The 16,523-nt window shown below is 45.0% G+C and overlaps 1 protein-coding gene across 4 annotated transcripts in view; it reads left to right on the plus strand.

The window, feature by feature from the left end:
• RABGAP1L (RAB GTPase activating protein 1 like) overlaps positions 1–16,523 on the plus strand; it is a 512,101-nt gene that overhangs the window by 445,959 nt on the left and 49,619 nt on the right. The window lies entirely within an intron of this gene.

Below are 16,523 nucleotides of genomic sequence, written 5' to 3' on the forward strand. Positions count from 1 at the left end.
CACAGAAGTTTAAGGCTGGAATGGACCTTGTGAGATCATCGGGTCCAGCCCCGCTGCTCCAGGCAGGAAAGACTGCTGGGGTCAAATAACCCCAGCAAGGTGTGCATCCAGTCTCCTTTTGAAGATCTCCAGGTAAGAGACAGTGGTTCCATATCTTTGGTCAGTCTTGGAGAAGCTAGGGCAGGGTGGCACTTGCCACCATGACTGCTCTGTCTTGATAATTCTTGAGGTAAGAGAAGCAAGCAAAGGAGAGCAAAAATTGTGCTTTAAGATATGTACAATTCAGACTTCTGCCAGCATAGCAGTGTCTGCTAGGGATGTAATTCAGAGGCATAACTGGCCAATACTGCACGCTGCATGGTGACAGCACGCAGTGTAGGAGTAGCAGCTAGAGATACATTGCTGGTGCTGGGGGAGATGTCACCTCCTTTTATTGTCTCTGACATACGTTAAGCAGCCATTAGAACACTAATTTTCAGAGGCAAAAGAAGGAGATATGATCTCCCTCCCACAGCAATGAACCTTTAGCCATTGCTCTTATACCATGTGCCACCATTGCTATTCTGCTTTTCCTACTGCCAGAGCCAGAGCAGTTGCAGGGAAGGGGCTGGAGGGGTGAGGTGCCCCAACAAGTCCATTTTGGTGCCCCCCTCTTAGGCAACACCCTTTTGGTCTACCCATCATTAGGCTGCTGGTGTAAATTCAGGCTTGTCTGTCACAGGGCTCCTAACAGCTTTACAGAGCTCTCTAGTCAAGTTGCAAAATATAGTGGCAGAAGGGGGGTTTCTGCTGGCTTCCAAACAACAGAAGCTTTGCTAGCATAAGGCATCTTTTGTTGGCTAAGCTGTATCTAGCCAGGTAGTTATACTGGCAGCCAGGTAGTTATACTGGCAGCCATGTTGCCTAGGGGCTTTCATATTTTTATGCCCTACAGCTGACATAGTTATGCCAGGAAAATGTATTAATGTGGATCAAGCCAGAGTGTGACCCCTGACCAACACAGCTATACCAATAGAAGCCCTGGGCTAGATCCAGTTATACTGGTAAAACTGCATTTTTGCAGGGTGTGGTTGCAATAAGTGATACCAGCACAAACACAGATATGTCTGTATGAACGGTGTCTTCACTAGGAACTCTTTGCTGGTATGTTGTACGGGCATATTGATATAAGCAAGGTGCTGTTAACATAGACATTAGCAAGCTGCTAATAGCATATGTCTTACCCTCAGTTGCACATGGTCCTGTTCCAGAGAACACGGATACCTGGAGTGCAGTGGTGATCATTCCCACCTTCCTTTCTCCCTACTCACCCCTGAACTGTGGGCAGCCACAAAGGGGGCAGGGCCAAGCTATTATTTTGGTTCTGTGCCACACAAGTGATCTGCCCATGTTGAGGATGTTTCCCCAGAGGTCAGACTCCATGACTTTATGATCATTTTGCACCAGGTTAAAACAGAGCAAAGGTCCTATAATACAACATAGATACAAAGGAGTCTTTGCCAGGCAGTGCAGCCCCAACCCTAGCAACGTACCTGCGAGTGAGAGGTGAGCTAAATGGTGCACCCCCACCCCCAGGGTGCCCTGTGCCCGAGCGTGGGGAAGCAAACAGGGCTCCAGGGGTAGCTTCTAGGGAGGTTACACCACAGGGCTGATGCTGCTACAACAGCTGCAGCAATAACAGCTGCCCTCACTGTGCAGAAAGCCCAGGCAAACAAGACTTTCCTTCCTCCGCCACATACTTCCCCCCTTCCTCTCAGTCTCCCTCCTCTTGGGTACTGAAGGAGTTTGCTGCACCTCTGGTTACAATAATATCAACAAAATATCAACAAAAGACCTACCAGATTTTACAATAAAGGCTCAAAGTACTACATGAACCATGTTATAAGCTGTGGGATTTTATACCATTGCTGTAGTGTGTAATTCCATAGTGTTTTGAAAGGGAAGAGTGAATCCCATACAAGTTTATTTAACACAAACAGTTCATGAGTGGAGTCTCTGAACTCTGCTTTCCCCAGGGCCCTTGCTCTCTGGTCCCATGCGTCTTACTGCCCTTGGCTGCACACACTGACTGTTTCTTTATCTGTTGTAATTTCCATCACATTCTCCTTTTGGGTAAGAAAACATTTTTCAGCTTTGATGATGCATCCTTCAGTTGGCCCTCTCCAGAGGAGAACAAAGAGAAGCAGATAAATGCTTTTTTTTTTCTTGCCTCAAAATTCTGTGGCACAGGATTTGTATAGAAGATCACATAAAAGTTTGACATTAAGTAGAGGGGCAGGCAGGGTACTAAGTTGCAAAGAATTTTCCACATCTCTCCTTCCCTGTTTATTTAACCGTTCATCTGAGGAACTGAAATAGTTTCTTGATTAGCTGAACATATATACACTAAACATTTATATTTTGCAGTCCCTAGAATTAAATCTTTGCCCACAGTTTTGGCTCCCGGGAGACAGAGCTCTCCCCAGTATCCCTAGGAACATTATATAGATTCCTGCCCAGCTTCCACTCTCCCCTTACTCCATCTGCCCTAGCAGCTGGGGTCTTTGGGCTCCCCCACCACCTCCAGCCTCAGCTTTGTGCCCTCACCCCTAGGGATGGAGGAGCAGTGTGACAGGAGGCGGCCTGGGGAGCTTGTAGCCTGCATAGTGGAGGGGTGCAACCTGCATTGCCTACACAATGAGGATGACCTGGGGGGCCCACTCCCATAGTATGTGGCCCCCACATCTGCTCAGAATTTGGATAGTCCTGAATTATGTGATAGTTTATAGCACACTAAAGGGTAAATAATGTACATGGTGAATTCTCCTCTGGCTGGGAATTTAATAATGTACATAGATAGCCACCATTGCCATGGGTTTCGGGTGGCTTACATGCAATTTAATATGAACAAATGCGAGTCAGAAGAATTTATTTATAAAGCTTGTCTTGCTTTAAAAATGGTCAGGAGCAACACTCTGAATTGCTTTTAGAAACAGGTGACCAGGGCAGTAAGAGGATTGGTGGTTTTCTGTACTCACAATGGGTCACCCTCCTCAAGACTTGCACATTCACAGAGCACCATCCTGTATTTCAGCACTGAAGTTTCAGAGCTCCAGCTAAACATTAGTGTGGTCTGTGTCACTGAGGAAAAGTCACAATCCTGTGGCCTGACTTAAGTGATAGAAGGCCCTATTGGTCATTATTGCTGTTTAATCCAAGTGTATGTCAGTATGGCAAAAGGAAGGTGTGACTGTAGCATGGGTAAGTGTGTATGTGCTACTGTTAGCCAAGTACCCTGGGTAACTATAGCAGTGAGGCCATAGCAGTCTGAGCTTCAATGTATAACCCCTGCCAGGATCCTAGGATCATACTTGGGTTACTGGCTCATGCCGACACACATGCTGCCATATATCTTTCCTACTCTTCTATGTTACAACTTTCATTTTGCTGTATTGACATGGCCTAAGAGTCCAGCTGCAATAGAAAAAAGAACGTTCCAAGACTAAGCAGTATTGACAGAGAAAGGATATACCATGTGCTCCTAGTTGAAACCTGTATAAAATAAATGAAAATTAATATACAACATTACCCATCAAAATGATCTTCACATCATTGCAATATAAATAAATAGTTTCCTAGTAGTTTCCTAGTTTCATAGTAGATAGGGTCAGGAAGGACCTGACCAGATCATCTAGCCTGACCCCCTGCCACAGGCAGGAATGAATGCTGGATTCACAAGACCCCAGACAGGTGATCGTCCAGGCACCTCTTGAATACACATTGACAAAAAGCACTGAGATGCCAGATAGGATTTCCAGCCTTTACCTTACTGTAGAATATTTTTTTTTTACTGATATTGCTGTTATAGTATAGTGTTATGCAGGAAGCCAAGCCCCTTACTTTGGTATTCTGGGTTCTCTCTGTTTCATCACTGTTAAGTACTACTAGCAAAACATCAATTATTTTCTCTTTTGTGACACTATCAATCAAGAATTCAGCCATATGAAAGGGGCTGTGGCTGGCACATGCTGCATGCAGTGTGTGAGGACAGTTTAGGTCACATGCTGGCTGTGGTATGTGGAGCTGGTCTGTGGACCCTCCTGACCCACAGATGAACCCTGGGCCTCATTTGGCCCACAGGGCTAGATGAGTTAGATACCATGGTCTTGGAGGGCTCCCTCAAATCCCTATAGGGTTGTTAAGGCTATTTGTAGTCCTCGATGCTATTATGATGACCATCAGCAAGACATTCCACTTCAGGTCATCTGCTTCAAAAGATGATATGCTGATGTAGGGTTCCAGTAAAACAACCAGGTTGGGTAGATCCAACTCCCTCACCAGTTTCATAGCATAATTAGAAACTGAGTCCGTTATTCTCCCAAGAACAAAACATGAACAGTTCTTAAGATGGCAAACATTGTTGCCATTCACTATGCCACATACACACAGAGCCAGATTTACATTACATCAAGTCAGCCACATGGGGGGCAGCAATATAGTTTTTCCTTTTTTACATTAAGCTTACTATTCACTTGAAAGCAGCTCATTTTCTGACCAGCAGTATCTATTAGTTTACAGCAGTGCTGTTAGAGGTCCTGTCTGACCACTGTAGGATTTTTTCTTAAGGTCCAAAATAGAGCCAAAAGTGAACAATTGAGGACTGAGACCGATTTTTTTTCCTCTTTTAAATTTTAATGGTAAACACAGACTTAGAATCTAATAGAAAGCAAACCTTCTGCATACAAATTAATGTTAGGCAGTGCCACATTCTTATGATTCTTACTCATACTTCAGACTAGTAGAAGCAGAAGAGTAACTCATGGTTAAAGGAATTTCATCAGCATGAAATATAACCAGTTTTGAAATAAATAAGTTAAATGTCATTTCAGGTGCACAACTACCCCAGAATTTTCCACTTCAATTGTTTCAGTCTCTCTTGCTTTGGGACAGACCTGCACAAACAGTGGAAACAACGACACTAGCCATACATAACATGTTGTCATACACAGAAACTAAACATCTTTAGTTTTTCTCATTGCTTAGTCATCCTATATATTACTTTTAACAATAGAAAGTAAAATCATTTTAGAAAAAGTTTGATTCTTAGGTTGATTTTTTTAAAGTGACATTATCAACAAAGGAGTCTATTATAAGAGCCAAAGTCACTTCTGAATTATACTAGGGACTTCTACTGGATACAACATGGGAAGAATTTGACATACAGTTCTCCCTCTTATAGAAGATATATTGAAATTCAGAGTAGGATTAAATGTTATGTCTGTGTTGTACCTTTAGAGCCAAGTACAGACAGTCAAAAAGCCTGAGGCTGAATCAATTCAGTTTTAGCAGGTTAGTCTAAGCTGCGTAGATTGAACTGACAAGCAAGTGAACAGGCATTCATTTTTTATTCTGGAAATGCAGCCACATGCCTGCAGTGGTCCAGGCCAGAAGCCAGAGAGTGCTAGAGCACACCTCCCTGCTCAGCTGGAGCAGACAGCTTGGGATGAGACTAGCCCATCCATGCTGCAAGGGGAGGGGGTGTTTTGCAGGGGAGGTGCAAAGCATCCTGGGATGCTGGAGGACTGTGAGTTAACTTGAATCTGGAGGGGATCCAGGACAGAAGTTCAATAAACCAGTTTAACCAAAAATCAGTTAAGCCTGATACTACATCTATCCAGGTTTATTTTAAACTGGTTTCAGCCATTTTGAAAACTGTTTATGTGCACTGAAGTTCTGTTGTGTTACACTTGAACCGGTTTCAATCACATATACCAGTTGTCATGGGGTGGGGTCCCTAGAGGTGGCAGTAATGTCTTTAGGGTGCTGTAACCATGCCAGCTTCACCCTTTGGGTGCCCTCTAGTCTCAGCTGCCACATCTTGTTGGTTGGAATAATAAATTGGGAGGCTGCCCACAAGTTTGTGTGGTCACAGTCCTGCTACCCTTGGATTCCCTGCCAGGACTGACTCAAAGTCCGTGCTTCGAGACACCCTGAGCCTTTGGATGCATGGCTCCAAAACCACCCCTGTACTACACCCCATGCTTTGCAGATGGTATTTAGACTTTGTCTCTAGCGACAAGGCATGAGTTTAGTTCAGCCTCTTGTTCTCCCTGGGCCCTTAGCATCAGTAACTGCGCCCCCTGGCGCTGGGGTCTCCACACCCCCAGTTGCTGTGCCCCCTGGTGCTGGGGCTCTGTATAGTAGTGTGCACCAAGGAGGCCTCCTCTTCCCCAACAGCCTCAGTCTGGTCCACCAGATTAAACAACAACAGAAATATAAGCCCCTGGGCTAGAACCTAACAATAGTAATACTGATGACACTGGAGGCCACACTCTGCACCTTTAAGAGGGCCAGTTTCTCCCTCAGCAATGTGTGCCTCCTATCCCCAGGCACTTTAGGAGCTCCTAGAGCCCATTAGTCTTACCTGCAGCTGGACAGGTAGCCAAACATTTCCACAGAGCTTTTATGCATGAATTCCTTCCCCTCTGGCTGCTGCCAGAGAACTGACTACCTCCAGCCCTGAGGTTTGTGTGTGTCCAGAACCCTGCCTTCTTCCGGTCAGCTGACCAAGTGCAGGTGCGGGCTAATTTCCTCATTAGCCTGCTGCCACAGTAACCTGCACCTGTGGGGTTTCTGCCTTGCTCCTAGGGCCCTCTCTCTAGGCAGTTTCTGCCCTTAAAGGAGCAGGCACACACTTAGTGCCCTGCAACACCACTTAATATGTAATCTCTGTCCGTGGCCTAAGGCACATCCCTGACTTGAGTTGCTGTGGAGAAGACATGACACTAGCCAGAACTCTAGGAGTTGCTGAGCTTCTGGGGAGCATGTATGGAGTATATTCACTGTACCAACTTCTATGAGGCATGAGCCTCATCTACATGTTACACTTAGGGCATGATTACCTGGCCACACAATTAATAGTGCAATAAAAAGAGAAATAAGCCACAAAGATTTTGTGGAATAAATGTGTAATAACATTGTATCTGCTTCTTAACATGCCATTAATTGAACATGTGGCCAGGGGCCGTGTGTCTAGGAGCCCCCTGTCAGCTGATCAAAGCTCCCAGCTTGGGGAAGGACCATGTGCACCCCCAAGCCTGGGAGCTCTCAGCTGACACTGGTGCCCAGCTTAGGGAGCACATGCTGCTGTGTCTGGGAGCCCCCTCAGCTGACTGGGCTCCCAGCTGCAGGGGCACCTCGTAGACCTCTGCAGCTGCAAGACTGCAGCTGGCACAGTGTCCCAACCATAGGAGCTTGGGAGCTCTGTCAGCTGAGGGGGCTCCCAGCTGCAGAAGCTTGCTTCTTGCCAGTGTGTGTCTGCCTGCACCAGCAATAAGGTGTGATAGAATCTGATTCACAATCCCATAGTCATGCTTTCTGCTATGCATGTATTCTTTTTGTTGCCAGCCAGCCAGTAGACATGGACATAGCGTTTACTTTAAATAGTCCAACTGGTACCTCTTGCTGAGCCCTTCCACCTGGATGCAAGAGGAAGCTGCTATATTACACCCTCATCTCTTTCCTTGTGGGTATCTGTGCCAGGCTGGACACTTTCCTTTTCCATGAAAATTGGCTAAAAATAATATAACAGTAGTGATAATACAGATGCCATTATTGAGATTGTATTTTACTTGGATAAAAGACAAACTGATATAAGAAAAATGAGACGAGGTAGGAACAGTATATGTAAGTGTTTGGAAATGTCTTAAGTCTCTTTGATGTTTTAGTCTAAGTAGAGCGTTATTTCATTTGCATGCAAATAATTGCTTCAGTAAATTGTGTAAAACCTTCCCTTCCCTTTCTTCCCCTTCTCCCGTACATACCATCCAAGTCCAAAGATAACACTGGTAAGAGTTAAATAAAAACATGCATCTTTAAATCATATAAAAGTCTGTAGTGTTTTTAATTGCATTCATTTATTTTATTAAAGCACTGGGTAGAATATGTGGTTTCTACATTGTGTAGGAAACTGGCTCAGTATAATTAAGGATTGAAGTAACTTGTCTACTGAGACCCTCTGAGGGAATACAAGCCTTTGAGGAGAAAATAGCCCTGGTTCTGAAATCTTTCTTTCATCAAAGTATGGGCTACTTTCCTTGTGCTGTATTGATGTTCAGCGATGAACTGAGACTTAATAGCACAGGATAATTTGAACCTCAGATCAGGGGCCTTGAACTCTTTCCATTGTGCAAGCATTGCATTTTATACACCTGTAGAGGCTGAATTTGATGTTTCTTTACTCTCATGCTCCTGCACCGTGCAGCATAGCAGTGTTAGTTTGTATAGTTGAGGTTTCTGTCTCAGTGGCATGCAGTGGTCGTAAACGATCTCTGAGTTGTTTTTCCAGACTTTTCTAGCACTCCCCAGCCAGGACTGCATCTCAGTGGCAAGTTACCCTTTTTTTGTTACACAGTCAGTCTGGTTTAATCAGATTTCATTTATCTGCTACAACTCTATTACCTTGCATTTCAGTCATTCTTCCACTCACCTTTGTCTCATGTATGTTTACTTGGTCAAACTCCTGGTTTACCATTTTCTGTAGGTTGCCTTTAGAAGATACCCACTTTATTGCTCTTTGACTGTGTAGAGAAACTTCGTACTTTTTCCTGCGTGACTCTTCCTGCTGATGGTCCATCAGTGTGATAGACAGTACTGGACTGAGAGTTGTTTCCGATGGTAGACATCATATCCCACTTTGCGGTTCCTAGCCACTGCTGTAAGCATCATCCTTCATATGCTTCATGTGAAAAGTCATATGATTTTTCTAGGTCTATAAAAGCCAAGAAGCTCTCATATAGGTGATCTAAGGGTTTCTCTGTCACCTGCTGAATCACAGACATGACATCTGTGTTTTCTTATGAAAGCTTAACTGTTCTTTTTCAAGTAAGAGTTCAAGCACTCAGCTAATGATAGTATCCAACACATTCCAGTATCTTTCTTCTTCATGTGACAATAGCTTTACTGCACAATGATGTCTACAATCATGGATGTTTCTCTTCTCCTATACTAGGACCATGATAGAGTTGTACCAGTGTTCAGGAAATCTCTTATCTAGTCATATAATTTTAACCCTTCTGGTCTTTCATTTTATGCCTCTGTTGCCCAGAACTCTCACCAGCTCTGCTATTATTTGATCAGGTCAAACTACCTTGACATTCTTAATTTTTTAGACTACATACATCTCTCACTTCTTCCTTTATTATATCAGGTTCAGGTGCCACATTAGGTTTACATGTTGGCAACTGTGCTTCAAATTGGTTTGCTACAATTAGCAGATTCAAATTATTCTGTCCACTTCTTCACTTGACTGTTGCATGTGTTTAGTCATTCTTGTTCTTCCTCATCATTGGGTCCCACCTAAATTTTCCTAAGCCCACTAGGTTTATGCCTAGATGTGTATACATATCACTAGGACCAACATCAGCTGTCTTGCATCATCTTGTGCAGCATGACTCTTTAAAAAAGATAAACACGTTTTAAAGGATTTATTTTTAAACTAGAATAAACCATAACAGCTGTTCATCTGATGGCTCAGTGGCTCAGGATAATGCCCAGCCTTGCAGGCATCTGCCCGGCCACCACTCCTGCTCCTGCTGCTGCTGCAGTCTTCAGGCTCAGGTGGGGGTTGGCTGCCACCCCTGCATAAGAAGCGCACCGTCATGCCTCTTTTTGGAGTCATGAATTAAAACGGTTTTGCTAGCCCAGCAGAACCCATATGTTCTTTGTGAGTGCCAGGATTCTCCCTCATGCTTGGCCCTCCCCGCTCCTCGCTCCAGCCTTCCCCGCTCCTCCCCTCATGCTCCAGTGTAAGAGTCAGTAGCAATCCAACCCCAAGATTCAAATTTATATAAAACTTGTTGTGATATGAGGCACCTCAAACAGGTCAACCAAATAAATATTAAATCAGGTTCCTCTACAGCGTCCTGTTTCCTTGTGCAGTGTGGCAGTCTGCCAGTTTATAAACAGTCTGGGGAGAACATGACAGACAACCCCAGAATAATAATACATAGCAGTTTACATTTTCAATGCACTGTGCAAACATTAGTCTCCCTCTGTGCTAGGCAGGTATCATTAACTCTTTTTTGTGAATTTGAGTGGTCCAAATAGTTTGAGGCCACACAGCAAGTCAGGTGCAGAATTAGGATTAACCCTGGATTCCTGAACCCCAGTCCCACACCCAGTCCCTAGGATAGATTTATACTCTGCTACAAAGCAGTGCCAGATAGAGATACTTGTGCCAGCTTGCTCAGAGCACCAGCTTGTTTAGAGTAGTTAGGTACTAGCAGCAGTAAAGCCACAGTAGCACAGAACTTCACCCAGGCTACTTTGCAGAGAAGCCAGGTAAAATAACCTGGGTAGAGCAACCCCCTTCTGTGGCTGTACTGTTCTCAGTATCTGAGCTGGCTTATTTAGAGCAGTGATTCTCAACCTCTTCTGTAGCAGGACCCATTTGTAAACATTGATGGCCAGTCCCAACCCAGTTCCCCTCATGCCTGACCCACTTCCCCCTGCTCCCAGCCTCACCAGTGTGTGGGGCAGGGGGAGCAATGGGGGGCCCCATGCAGCGCCTTGCAGGCTCGTACTCTGCCAGCCTGCAAGGGAAAGCCACATTTTCCCATATTTTTCTCCTATTGGAGAATCAATCCACTTTTAAATTTTGTTCGGGACCCTTTTGTATTTTCTTGTGACCCACGGGTTGAGAAACGCTGATTTAGAGCAGGGGTGGCTAGCCCATGGAACACATGCCACAAGTGGCATGTGGAAACACTTTGCATGGCACATGGCAGATTTTTATTGATAAAAGTATGATGAATGTATATGATCAAGTCATCACTTGAGGTTAGCCGAAATGCTGAGAAATGATTCAGCAGAGAGCTTTGGCAGATAGGGCAGGGAAGAGAGAGCAGAGCAACAGATCAGGCAGGGGAAGGAGATCAGAGAGGTAGTCAGGGAGGAGGTGTGGCTTACCTAGTAACACACCTGCAGAAAAAGTTGGCTCCCACTGGTTTAGAGCTAGCTCAGGTACCTCTATGTGGCACTGCTGTGTGCAGTCTAGACATACCCCAAGTCTTTTCATGTTGATGAATTCCACTCTGTAAGGTGCTGTTTAATGCTAATAATATTCATCCTCAATTGTTGTTCATAAACTCAGTGTGCATTTGAGTAATCTTAATGCATGGACAGTAGCAGCAACATAGTTATATGCTTATGGTACCGCTTGAAAGGAGCCCAAACCACTTATAAGTCTGTTGCTTTTCTCAGATAAATCTTATATAATTAGATTCTACCCTGAGGAGTTCCCTCCAAAATAGCAGTTTAATGCCTAGAAGTCGAACCGTGCTGCAGTCAGTCTAGGCTAGGCTGGAGTCCATTAAAACATTTCTATTACAAAGCATCATGGTGCTACAGTTTTCTGGAAAAAAATAGATTTGAGCCTCAATTGAAAAAAAAAAAACTATCAGCTGGACAATATTGCCATTTTAAGATAGTTTTCAATTTAAAGATGATTGTTTCAGCATATTTATTATGAGCACTTACGTAGCTTTAAGTGTTTAAAGTGCTGTGTGCACATTATCTAGTCCTTCAGTTAGTATCTCCGGTATATACATACTTCTATTATTCATTTTTTTTTTGGCAGATGACTCATGGATTTTTAATGCTTTGCTTGTTTCCAGGATTGACGCAGTCAAAGCAGGTTTTTTTTGGAGTATGTCAGGTTTTTTATCTGACCCAGTATCTGAGGGGAATTCTGTGATGTAAATTACTGTGACCCAATTTAACATATATCAGCTATCATGTAACATCTATCAGCTAGAACAGCACTTTGCTTATTAGAATAGCATAACTGGGTTATCTCTGGCTGTTGCAAGTAGAAACATTCACTGTTTAGTTTTGCCTAAAGAAGAATGAAGGTGGCAGAAGTATGCCCTGTTATAGTTTATATCATGGTATCACCAAGATTATATTAGGTTCTGTAGAATACTTGTTCCACCCCCCTCCGTATTGCAACACCTGGCTACAAAAGACGGTCAGGATTTCAAGGGTCTCAGTTAGGAGTAGAGGTTCCATCGACTTTCAATAGGATTTGTGCTCTCAAATTCCATGACCTCCTTAAATCCCATCCAACAAGTAGGTGGATTTTGGGGGCAAAGATTACTTCAGACAAGAGAGTGCTCCAGGTATAGACTTGAGTAGATAATGATTTAAAAAAAAATGTGTGCTTTCAAGGAACAGAAGGAAAATGCAAAGTGAGAATTCATTTCAAACCATTGTTTTCCTGAGCGATCTGTGTAGGGGAGCTAGAAAGTAAAAAACTAACTGCTAATGCCTTAGAACAAAAATAAAAGAGAGAGTAGGGAAAAGAAATGCCAAATATTTAAACTCAATGAAGATTTAATTCAGTTGAAATCAAGAAAAACGCATGATTTCATTGAAAAGGCAATAAAATCTTCCAAAATGGACAGAGCTGAAAGTTGATGGATGTCAGCATGTAGTATGGTTCCAACTTACACAGCCTTTAAACTGCTTCTGTTCACACCATTTTTCAGAAGCTGAACTGGCTGGATTAGTTTTGGCAAGGTTCACACCCATCAAATTCCCTCGAAGTTTCAGCTAAAAGCAATACATGGGATTTCAGGTTAAGTTAAAGCCTGAGCAGTAATAACCAGTCCCTGAGACTTAACCCTCTTCTGCTCCCACTCCTTGCCCAGAAAAAACACCAGAATTAATTGAGAATTATTTTTTAAGGCAAAAGGCATGTGGTGTGGGATGGACCTTTAAGACCTTTTTATCTTCAATACCCTTGGATTGCCATCAACTAGCCTACTGTCTCTTCTGTATCCCAGGTGCTGAGGCAGGTGAGAAGCTCTGCCTTCTACAGACCTGGAAAATTCTTCTGGGGGGCTGGGTGGAGGTAAATCCTTAAACAGCACTACACAGCACTGTAAATCCTTAGATAGCACTACACTGGGAAGCTAGGTCAGTGCCAGTTTTCTGTGTGGAGCTGTGATTTGCAAGAGGTGATGGAAGGGGTGAGAATTGGGGTTTAAAAAAAATGCATCCTTTTAGTCTACAGTAAAGGTCTGAACAAATTTGAAAGGTTTTCTCCCTCTTCATGCTGGCTTTTTTTTTTCCTACTTAAAATAAGAATGGAGCAATGCAGGGAAAAATTCTCCTTCTCCCCACCCACGCATATAATAAATAATTCAAACAGCACAGTCAGAGCACAGGCATAAAATAAAAAAAAACCCAGAAGTTTTGACCTTTTCCCTAAAGCATGCTACAAATTTACCGGGGCGGGGGGTGGAGATGAGCATTCCAGAGTCTCTGGCTTGCTGGCAAAGGTCCTGCCTCAGCAATTCCAATCCTGCTGACCTCTGCTACTACCATAAGAATACTATTTAGTCTGTCATGTAGATGGGTTTAGCTGGCTTAAATCTGTAAAAATGAGCACAGAACTTTGCCTACACTCAAGTCTCATTAATGTAGTGATTCTGGCAAACATTGGGAATGTCTGTGTCCCAGAGGCACTGAGTACGTGGGGGCCCAGGGGACTACAGCCGGGGTCTGTTAGCTCTGACCACCACCTCCACCAATTGCTCCCTGCATGGGGCAGGCGGTGGAATAAACTCCCTCCCTGCCCACTTTGCCTAAGGGAGCCATGCTGGCTGGCCTCTGGCCAAGCCACCGCCACTGGAGCAGTGAGGGGGGGAGCAGCCCTGATGAGGTAACAGCCCCTGTTATGGTGTCCCAGGAGCGCAAGCCTCTTCCTGGCGAGGGGGGCTGTACTGTGGGCGGGAGTGGGGTGGGCACAGATGCAGACTGTGCGAGGCAAGCAGTGGCACTGGGGCTCAGAGGGGTGGCCACAGCCCCCCAAGCCTTCCGTAGCGCACCACCACCGCTCGCCCAATGCAGGCAGCAGCAGCTCTGCCCACTCCGCTCCCACCTGCAGAGCAGCCCCCCTGCCAAAAAGAGTCTTGTGCTCCCGGGACACCATCACAGGGGCTGCTGCCCCATCAGGGTTGCTCCCCACTTGCTGCTCCAGTGGCAGGGGCGGGTGTAGGAGTGTGGCCAGAGGACTGGCAGCATGGCCCCCTTTGGTGAAGGGGGCAGGGATGGAGTTTATTTTCCCCCTCCCTCTGGCATTTGGTGAAGGGGACAGGATGGGGGCTTATTCCTCTGCACACCCCACAAAGGGAGTGATTGGTGGAGGCAGCAGTCAGGGCTAGCAGACCCTGGCTGTGGTCCCCAAGGGCAGAGGGGTAAATAAACCCCCTTCCTGCCCCCTTCACCTAAGGGGGGGCATGCCAGCTGGCCTCTGGCCATGCCCCCACCCCTGCAGCAACGAAGGGGGCAGATCCCAGCTCAGGTCCATGCCAGTGGGACAGTGAGGGGAGAATTAAACCCCCTACCTGGCTAGGGCCAGGCAGCCCCACTTGAGGTAAGCAGCAGTTGGGGGGTTGAATGTCTGACAGGGGCTGCTCTGCCCCAGCCAGGCAGACCCCAACAAGTTCCGGGGGGAGAATAAATCCCCTCCCTGCCCTCTTTGCCTCAGGGGGCCATGCCAGCTGTCACCTGGCCGTGCCCCCGCCCCTGCAGCAGCAAGGTGGGGGGACCTTGAAACAGACTGCTGCACTCTGGCCAGGCAGACCCCGGCTGGGGTCCATGCGACGGGGGGGGGGAATTAAACCCCTGTCTCCATTTGCTTCACGCTGCTGTGGGGGCTGGCCACACCCCTACCACTGGAGCAAGCAGAGAAAAGCTTGGCAGGGGTTGCTGCATCCCTACCTGTCCGACCCTGACTGAGGCTCATGCTGGTGGGACAGGGGAGGGAGTGGGGAATAAACCTCTTCCTTGCCCCCTTTCCTTCAGGGGGCCATGCCAGCTGGTGTCTGGCCACACCTCACCCCTGCTCTGGCTAGGGAGCAGAGGGGCGTGGCCAGCCCTGCTCCGCTGGAGCAGAGAACGCAGCCCAGCCCAGGGCTGAAAAGCATGCTGGGATGCTGGGGGACTCTGGTTTAAATTAAACCAGGAAGGGGTCTGGGACAGACATTGCATTTTGACCCAAATCACTTAAGTCTGATACTACATTACACCAAGTTTATCTCAAACTGGTTTCAGCCATTTTGAAACTGGTTTATGTGCACTGAACTTATGTTCTGTTACAGGTTTAAACCAGTTTCTGCTCACTTAAACTGGTTTACTTGTCACTTCTGGCTCTAGCCTTTCTGGATGGCAGCAAGATTGTCCTCAGCTGATCACAGATTTTCAGTGCTGAGTGCTTTCCTGTGACACCTGAAGTCATTTTATTCTCCATCCAAATTAAATGCTAACTTTGTTGTTGTCATGCTTAATGTTGTACTCATTGAGTCACTAATTACCAGCAATTCCTTTTGGGTAACAAGGAGGATGGAAGTGGGGGGAGCATAAACAAACTTTCTATTGTTATCAGCTCATATCTATTTTAATGGTTGTGTTTGAAACAAATCTTTGCATATTATTACTTGGTAGGAAGGTTAGGAAAAGGATGCCGTTGTTTATGTTGTATCTGTTGAAAAACTGTGTTAAACTTCTTTTAAATGCCATCAAATAACTCATCAGGTGTTCTACAAATAGGCGTGAATTTCCTTGTCTGAAGCCTGTTTCAAACTTTCCAGTTTCATTAATGCATGAAATGCCAGTAATGGCGACTGAAGAAACTCCAAATTCTGCTTCATATATGAAAAGGCAACAGTAAATGCTCAGCAACAGTGTAGAAAACCCCTAGCTAGTATACCGAAGAAAGTATACTGATGCCTTGTCATATGTCACTGCTTGCAGGACGGAGGGAGAGAATTTTATCTAGTGAGTAAGCAGAATTTTGCTGCACTAACTAGATGTCATAGAGAAATTGGTAATTTTCCATTCATAGCTTCTCTTCTTCCAGCGTGTGTAAAAATCCTGATAAATGCAGTTAGGTTTTTTACATTAGCTAAATAGTTTCCGGTTCTGTCCTACTCATCTTTTGGCTAATACTGCCTTCCTGTTTCCCCCTCACCACAGAGGTGAAATTTCTTACCAAATACACCACTTTGGGGACATACTTTAAAACCAGCTGTAACAGAAACTGCTTTACCACTCCCTTGATGACTGCTGCAATACCCAACTGGCATTGTGCTGAGCAGCTGTATTTGATTCAAAGGAGAAGGAACGTGAGCTAGCACTGCACGTGGGTTTTACATCGTGTGCCTGATATATTATTCATCAAAAGTGCTTAAGAATCCTTGCTGATGAGGCACTCGATACTCAAGCTTAGAATATCAGTGTGGTCAGGCCTGAAGAGATCACAGGCTGCTTTCATAGAATATATATATACACGCCCTGCTTTCCCATTTTCAGTTAAATAATAGTCTGGGTATACAAGGGTCATGTCCTATGGACAAAAGAGATATGTTCATCAATTAAATTAACTTGTTTGGGTTAGTTTAACGTGATAAAAGCTCCATTAGGAATCAAAATGGGGTAAGTAGTTAATCTCAGAATATGTAATATCCAAGTAGTACATG

Source organism: Alligator mississippiensis, chromosome 5 (assembly GCF_030867095.1).
Source record: "Alligator mississippiensis isolate rAllMis1 chromosome 5, rAllMis1, whole genome shotgun sequence".
NCBI lineage: Eukaryota > Metazoa > Chordata > Crocodylia > Alligatoridae > Alligator > Alligator mississippiensis.